The following is an 8,759-nucleotide window of genomic DNA, read 5'->3' as shown; positions in this document are numbered from 1 at the left end:
CTCTTCCGATTGTTTCTGCCATGGCATAGATTTACCGTGCACATTATTTGCAGCTTTCCTTGCCCTTTTTAAACTGACATTAAAATAGTCAAGATTTTTAATTCCTAAGCTGTAAAACCTAAGAGATGATTTTTAAAAAATGTGGATAAAAATCTTGCAAAGCTGTTTACTTACCATACTTAGAGAAACTGTCACTTATTGGAACTGAAAATGAATATGCAATTATCCCACTACTGTGTCCACTGGAAGAATCACTGCATCAGTAGGAACTGTATGAATATAACAGTACATATCAGTGCATAAGTACATGCAGGGCTGTAGACATATTTATATCATTATTAATTTATTTATCACCATTTTTTTTTGCAAATTACCTAATTAATCAAATAAACACATAAACTTTTAAGAGTGCTTGCTATACGCTAGGCTATCTCAGACCATTAGCAACTGGCACTGTGATCACTAGATAGAGTACAATATATGCCCTACCAAGACATGCTTGTGGTGTCAGGGTAATACAAATGGTGTCATCGTTAGCAGCTTTCGAAGACAGCTCAAAAAGAAATAAACAAAATAAAGCCCCCAGATTTGTTTTGTATGTATAGAACCTGCCCTTGACCTGTTCATAATATGACCAAGGTCTGCTGTCTGCAGCCTCTGTACAACACTGTTGTGTCATCATCTGCATAAATGAAACAAACAGAGGACTTCGTTGCCAGAGGTTTTCAATATGGTAACTCTCATGGCTGTTAAAATTGCTAAAATCTAATTTAAATAATCTTGAGAAACACGGGGGGGGGGGGGGAAGAACATCTGCCCAACAGAAAAGATGAAGTCAACAGTCTTCTGCCTTTTCAAGTCAAAAAGTGCTGAAGGAGAAAGACAGAAAAATACATGTAACGTCACATAAGACACACAGCTTTCTGTAAATGATGGACATACATACGCCACTATATAGCAGTCATTTTCTATGTTCCCTTGTTTCAGTTTAGTGGTTGCTGGGTAAATTTTGTAAGGAGTGGAAACTCTCTGTCCATTTCTGATCCAAATTTGGAGTGCCCAGTCTTTATCATTTGAGAAAACAGCATTATGCACTGTAGTTCATAGTCTAGATCTAGCATTTTCCAGCTATGATGTACCTCGTTTTCAATTAAAAAACTAAGCTAGAGTGGGGTGAGAGTACGCAATGTGTCTGGAGTAGACAACACATCTAAACCTTTTTCTTTTCAAGGGACTATCTTTATGAGCAGAATGTAAATAAGTTTATTTTATCAATGGTGCTTAGTATTGTAGTTTACTTGGATCTCAAGCTAATCAGCTTTCTCTTTTGCGCAGGGCCTCAGAGAAAAAGCCAGCCAGAGAGCCAGCTTGTAGGTGCCTATTTGGCTCATGGAGTAGGACATCTGGCGTGATGGAAAAGCTTTGATGCCACATAAATTTCTGACAACCTCAGCTGAAGGCTGTCTGTCATAACATCTGCTGTCTTACTGTGTTATGACCACGCTTTTTTCCTGTGCATTGAGCATATATGATATTACACCATGTAAATCTTGGGATTTCAGTTTTGACAGAGCTAACAAGAAATGGAAGAAAAGTACCTTTTCTGCCCTCTAGTACCTTCTGCCCGCATTGGCTCATTTTAGCATGAACATGCTTTCTGTTCATTTACTAACAGAGTTGCCTCATCATATATTAATAACTGTGTACTCAAGGCAAAACTGTGCAAAGATGTCAGAACATAACAAGAGTTTGCTTGCTCTGTGACACTGCATCTCTGCATCAATATAAGGCAATAAACACAACACTCTCTATTGTAAAATAAAATACTTGAACCTTTTTCAATGGAGTAAGGCCACACATTTTCACTAGGTCCACAAAGTTCATTTAACTCAGAACAGAAAAGAACAACATTTGCATGAGAAAATGTATTATCCTAATCACCTTTTCTGGCAGTGGCTTTGATTTAGTTAAACCTATTACTGAATATTTTCTTATTTACTTATTCTTGACAGTGATGAACACAAATGAGTTTCATGTATATATATATATCATACTGAGTCTCATACTAATCTCAGCACAATGCAACATTTCTTAATCCATGCCCATAAACCAAACTTTGATTGCTCAAGAACTGATCTGAGGTACTTCTAAAGATTTCAATTGGCCAATATATCATTTGACAATTTGAATAATTACTTTTTTATGCTGCGTCTTTGCAAAGTTCTTAGCTTCAGAAATTACTTTCTCTTCCTCTCTTTTTTCTCATGGTCATTTGATGTAACAAATTGTGTGATGACTAGAATTTGTGGATAACCTAAAGAAGCAAGAGTATCTGCCCTTCTCTTTTGTGCTGCTACCAGCTTTATCAAATGTCAATATCCTTGAAAAGTTAAACAGGGAAAGCAATGAAACACCAAAAAAAAAATCACCTAAGAAAAAGAATTCTGCGCACTCACTCCTCCTTTTATTCCAGTTAATGATTAAAAGGAAGAGATATAACCTTTCTCCTTCCCTCCCATTATTTAGGACATTTGTTTGGCATATCTATGGTTTCTAGTTTTGATAAAATGCTGTGTTTGTCAATAGGACAGTTATCGTCGTTAATTTGACAAATCATATTTTGCTACTACATAAACTGAGGAATAATTTGAATAACATTTTTATGAGTTCTAGTCCTGTTCACCAGGTATGAAAGCACAGCACTTGTATATCATCTTGCTTGCCCACACACGGTTGCTATGCATTAAGTTCCAAAACACAAATGCACAAACCTACTGACAAGAGTTGGTAGAAAGAAGAAAATTGTGATTACTCATCTTCTTAGATGAGAGGATCTGCCTCTTTTAGGCCTCCTTGTTTATGTCAGGAGAGTTGTACTATCTTATCCATGTTTTCTTGGAAGGGCAATGTGTCCTATTTCCACTTAAAGGTTGAGGGTTTGGCAAGGAATGTTCTGATCTAAGAGTGAACAAATGTTGTGCAAGATCTCATTACAGACATCCCTGCTTGCTAGCCTAAAAATTTTCACCAGACAAACACTGTTACTTGGGTATGCTTATAAACCGAGAGGAGCTTGTTACTTATTCATGTAGTACACTTTACAGATATAAAAATCAGCTGCAAGAGGGGAAAAGTGTTTATAGAAGAATGGGTCATTATACACCACCACATTTTGATGGGTCACTAATCTAAGCAAGTTACAGCGAAGATTAACGTAGGCTGATAGTACGAGGTTTGGTTTGTGGTCATGTGCTCTGAGGAATCAGCTGTGCCAGCTGTCTTTCAGAAAGTGCTATCGTTTCCCATATCCGTGAACTGCACTGGAGAAGAAAATATTGAAAGGAATAAGACGACTCAGAAAATCAAGCCCCTGAACATGAGCAAATTAAGCAGTAGGATTAAGGCTTTCTGCTGCCTCTTAACTGAGCTGTCCCCATGCTCCCCAAACTCAGTTCTTGCAGCCACGTTCCGTTACACATTTCATACCCACAGGCAGGTACATGACATGAAATGCAGTCGGGTATTCTCCTACCGGAACCTCACCTTATTCCAGTGAATGGACAGTTACTCGATATTTATCTTTATCTTACTCATTCAGCACAGGAGCGCAGGTATCATTTGCTGCATGCATTTCAAACCCTACAAAAAAAAAGAGAATTTTATTTTCCTCAGGCTTTTATCTGGCTGTTAAATCATAGTATGTTCACATTGTTTTCTGGTCAGGTTTTTTTTTTTTTTTTTCATTTTAAATAAACCTGAATACATTTACTAAAAGTGAGATGTCATTATTACCATTTTTAGACGCACAAGAAGCCATGTTTCAGCAAGAAAAAGTAAAATTTGTCCACACTGTGAGCTAATTTGGGAGCCAATTTGAGATGCCAACCACAATTCTCAGTACTTGATAGCACTCTGTGTTTGCTGAATATGGTTCTCGATGCCACCAGTTCCTGCTGTGAGGGTTTAGCATTTCTGCAAATCAGATCAACACCTCTAAACATAGATATTCCTAAATCAAGAACCTACTGTGCTTCCTCAGCCATCCAGGATCCTTCTCTTCACCTACTATTTCTCAGCCTTTCAGTAACCGTACCACATGAAAGCTGCCATCTTTCTTCGCCTGATAGGGCAGTAAGATTTGGATTGCAGGAAGGATAGCATGTCTACTTTTGGATCTAATTTTCAGGTCCAAATAACCATTGAAGGCAGGAATTTCAGGGGAAATTTGCAACAAAATCTTCTCCTTTAGTGTTTGTGCATGTGCGTGCAAATGTGTGTAGCAGAGATGAATGAGTATAAAACTATCATTTTCCTTTGCCTTTACCTAATATGTTGTCTATAACCTTCTGTACCCTTCTTGTTTTCTATCCAGCAACTTGTTGCTGAAGGTATAGAGCTCATCTTGGTGTGCTGCACTCACTTCAACTTCTCCCATACTGCTTCTACAGAGCTTTGGGCCAAGACTCATAATTGTGAGCGGTTTAGAAAGGTACAGTGAGACTAATGTGAATGAAATCAAGAAAAAAGAAAATGCTCACTGAATAAAAAGGAAAAAATTATTATCCTCGGGAATTTATTAAAATCTGGCCCAGTCATCCAAGTGCAAGGGGGGAAGACTTACATTTGAGACCCTTGAAACTTAAGTGGACAAAACGTTTACTTTGCATGTGCTCCCAGGTGATGATTTGAACACATCATCTGAGATCTTTTCCAGCTAAGATTTCTAGTATTAAAATTACTCTTAAAATGCTGCCAGTAGCCTGTATAAGCTTTGCCTAGCTGCTGTGGTCAATAGAGGCACATTCACAGCTATATCAAGGCCTTTCCCACTTACTTGCAATAGCAGTAATGAGTATACAAAACATCTTACATCTCTTTTCCTTGCCATATATAGCAATTATTCTGTCATTCATCAAATGTACACAAAATCCTTTTCATATGTTAATACACCATTTGCTTCACAACTCCAGCCAAACAGTTGTGCAGTTCTTTGTCAAGAAGATAATATATTTAATCATGGAGTGCCTTGATTCCATTGTATTGAACAGGTGTTGTTTAATGGCACAGCCATTGTAACATTATATTCATTTATTAATCTAAGTGTAACGAACATATTGTAGAGACATGAATGTGCTGGGCTCATGGTTAGGGTTAGTGGTTACTTATGATGTGGTATGTGTAGGATAGTGGCTCAGATTCAGACTGTAGAGAAGCAGGCGTTCATTATAGCAAGTCCAAGTGATGTGGCTGGTTTTGCCCTTGTTCACTTTTGAAAAGCCGAGAATACATGAAAGACTTCATTGAAAATGTGCAAGTTACTCAGTGCGGTTAATTCTATGTTGGCTCCACTCCCACCTTCTTTCAAGACTGTGTATGTGACCATGCTTTCTGAAAGAGCAAGCTGCAATAAATTCACGTTGCTTTTGGAAACGTGTGCAATCCCTTGAATCCTATTTCATGAAGTGACCCGTCTTAAGATACGATGGAGAAAGTTAGTAGGTGACCATCTAAAACTGTGAAACTATGTTTGCGTGGTTAGTGTAGCTACAAAAGCTCTGTCCCTCCATTTACTCATTTTTACACACTCTGCTACATTTTTAAGAGTTACTGCTCCGAGTGTTTCTTAACTCGTTTCTTACACTGGTTCATTTTGTGCTGTAACACTGACATTTAGCACAGATGCTCAAACACTGTTAGAGGTTCCTGTCTTGGCCAAAGCCTGACTGGATGCCACAAAGGCACATCCTGAAATACAGCCTCTTCTCAAAGCAATCTGTCTGTCTAATAAGCAGGACTGACAATGGATTTGTTACTTAAGTGAGGTCAGGGGCAATTTGCCTACTGTTACAGAACAGGGCTGAGATAACAGAGAGCAAAAGCAACTTGTGGCTTCCCAACACAATATTGTGCCTGACAAGCCATGTCAGACTGTTTTATTTAGCTAGTTTTTAACTGAATTTACTACTAATCAGAATGAGTTTTACAAGCAGATGGGAACAGTAGCCAGAAGCCAGCTGTGGCAGATCACACACCCTTCCTAGCAGCCTGGTGGCTGCACCTCCCTGAAAGAAGACAGAGCACAGCTCTGAGGATCAGAGGATTGATTACGCAGGTTACGTTATCATCTCTTCTCTGTGTTAATATCTCAGCTTTGTCACTCGGCACTAGAGACCTCAGGACAGGTTTTGAAGTATACCTGCCATGTAATCAGATAAAAAAAAAATCATCCTCTCCATGCGAAACTGACAGCACAGCTAGGTTTCCCTACAGGATCACTCTGCAACCTGGACTTCAAAAGGAGAGACACCTGGGACGACTAAATTCATGCATGGCCTTGAGTAGACTACGTTGAGGCATCTTTGCTACACAGATTTGAAGGCTAAGATACAACTGCTTTATATCTGAACTGGAGCTGGAATGGGGAATAGTAGTTCTCCCAACTCTCCTACAGTAAAGACAGTGTGAAAACTTTTGAAAGAATCCTCTAAACTACCTGTCCTGTGAAATACAAACACAATACATAGCAGGGGGAATTTTTTTTACATGCCAGTTAGAGACACATATGAGACAACAGACTCAATATTCATTTCCTACAGATTGTCCTTCCATCCACCATTATTTGCAGCCAGAGCTTTGCTTACTTGATGGAAAAAATATTCTGATGTTGACTGTGAAAAACACTACTTCATTACATATGGAAATGAAAAGAACGTATTCCTAGATGAAAAAAAAGAAATCCCTGCTTGATAGAAAAAGGCAAAAAAATTCCATTCACAGCTCTGCTTCTGTCAGTGATACTGGACAACTTACCCTGAATTATCAGCAATGCAGCTAAGAGCAAACTTTGGGCAGTAACTATGGTGCGTTTCATCTTACTATAAACAGAATTGCTAACGTGCAAACTGATACCCAGTCACAGCTGCGTGAAAATAGCAGAGCAGCTAGGTGGGGAGATAGGTGATAGGAGGTTTTCCAGAAATAAACATCTCTAAACAATAGAAGTTCTCTGTGCAAAAGCTACCTAATGGGAAAATCCATAGCTTTCAACTATTATTTCTATAACACTATTCTTCATTAATCGAATAAACCTATAAATATTGTCCTGCATTGCTTAAGTGAAAATAAAAGCAATACACCATTTTAAGGAAAAAGCTTCTGTCTCCAAATTCATGGTTTTCACTCTGAAAGGAATAATGTTATTCAAAAGAATCTCCACAGTCGTTCCTATAGGAAACTTTTAACTTTTTCTTTTTCAAAGATTTATGAAGACTAAACAAAGCTCAAGCATCTCTGTAGCAAAAGTAGAGCCTATACAGATGAGGAAAACGTAGTGGTCTATAATTCCCTCTTTCTAAAAATCTGACTGTGCCTGAAGTGATGGGACATACACGGGTACAACGCAGCTCTTGTACATACTCAGTCAAAGTGCAACGGAGAGTTAAGTCATATGGGAGCTAAAATGATGTACTAAACATATCTATCATTAAATTATTTTTATAGCTTCAGCATGGAAACTTGATTGTACCAGTCAACAGTTACCAGCTGGAAGGACCCACTAGCAACATAATTCAGGATGCAGACATTCCATACATTGCATATGAATCTTGAAATAAGCAGAAAGAGGGGCAGGATTGCAGAATTAATTTTAAAAACAATTTCACAATAACCCTCTCTACCATGCCAGCCACTCAGTGTTCCAGGACACTCCCTGATAACTCCTGTGGTCTTGCTATCATGATCTCATCTTGAAATTTCATTATATAATGAGGTAAAGAATAAAAAATAATCTTGTAATCAGGATGGAAAAAAACTTTTACTCTAGACAGAAAGAGCACTCACAATTTATAGATATTAGCTGTTGTGTTTTCCTCCATCAACTTTCTGAAAAAGCACTTGCTGAGAAAACTATGGGATTTACTCTTTCTACTTATTTTGTTTATTCTGTTGACAGCTGCTGAATGGCATACCGTCTAGAATGGGCCAGAATGGAGCAAATGGTACAGGAAGATCTTCTGTGACAGCACTACATCTGCCACATTTAGCAAGGAAACTCGGAGCAGAGGGTATGCTGTGCCAATATGTAGGATGAGCTTTAGTAAGTGATGGGACTCCAGAGCACCACTACAAGGAGCTATGACAATGTTGTATTGTGAGAAGAGTACTTAAGAAATATATCTACCTTTTTAAAAAGTGATACTAACAAGGGTTTTGTTTGCCCATTCTCACTCTACAGACTCCTAGCTAATGAGCTATTATGTTCCCCAAATTATGCAGCACTCCCATAAGATCCTTCAGATTACACATGGATTTTTTTCCAAGCATCACATTGTCATGGCATCAAATTATCAACTGACCTGCATTAATCTAGAACTTCTGAAAAGTCATTATGCAACACAGCAGCAGAGCTACAGGAGCAGAGGTTAGTCATTACCATGCCCCTAACTGAAGTGACAGCACTAAAATCACATTAGGGAAGAATTTAAAAAGGCTACACCTACTGTGCCTAAGTAAAGAACACAGATGAAGTGTTAATTGAAAGTCAGAAAAGTAGCAAGTTATGAAAATAAGATTAGAAGAAGAGTTACAGAGGAAAGAGACTCAGCTGATTAGAGAGAAATTATTCATAAGACCAGCTGCTGTAATTTGGAAAAAACTCCAGAAGCAGCCAATTTGATAATACCATATTTATGTTAAATTCAACACTGTAAGAGACAATTACTGAAGATGCTAAATCCATACACTGGGGAACTCACCAGCGG

At 38.2% G+C, this 8,759-nt stretch overlaps 1 protein-coding gene across 1 annotated transcript in view; it reads right to left on the bottom strand.

Moving 5' to 3' along the window:
• Positions 1-227: 227 nt before the first annotated feature.
• Positions 228-8,759, bottom strand: part of AUH (AU RNA binding methylglutaconyl-CoA hydratase) — a 147,135-nt gene continuing 138,603 nt past the window's right edge. The window contains exons 11-12 of the transcript XR_008447995.1: positions 3,544-3,639; positions 228-269 (exon numbers count right to left, since the gene is read on the bottom strand). The gene's annotated coding sequence lies outside the window, so the exon portion shown is untranslated. The remainder of the gene's footprint in view (positions 270-3,543; positions 3,640-8,759) is intronic.

The sequence above is a fragment of the Cuculus canorus genome, chromosome Z (assembly GCF_017976375.1).
Source record: "Cuculus canorus isolate bCucCan1 chromosome Z, bCucCan1.pri, whole genome shotgun sequence".
NCBI lineage: Eukaryota > Metazoa > Chordata > Aves > Cuculiformes > Cuculidae > Cuculus > Cuculus canorus.
This window is presented reverse-complemented; position numbering and strand designations above follow the sequence as displayed.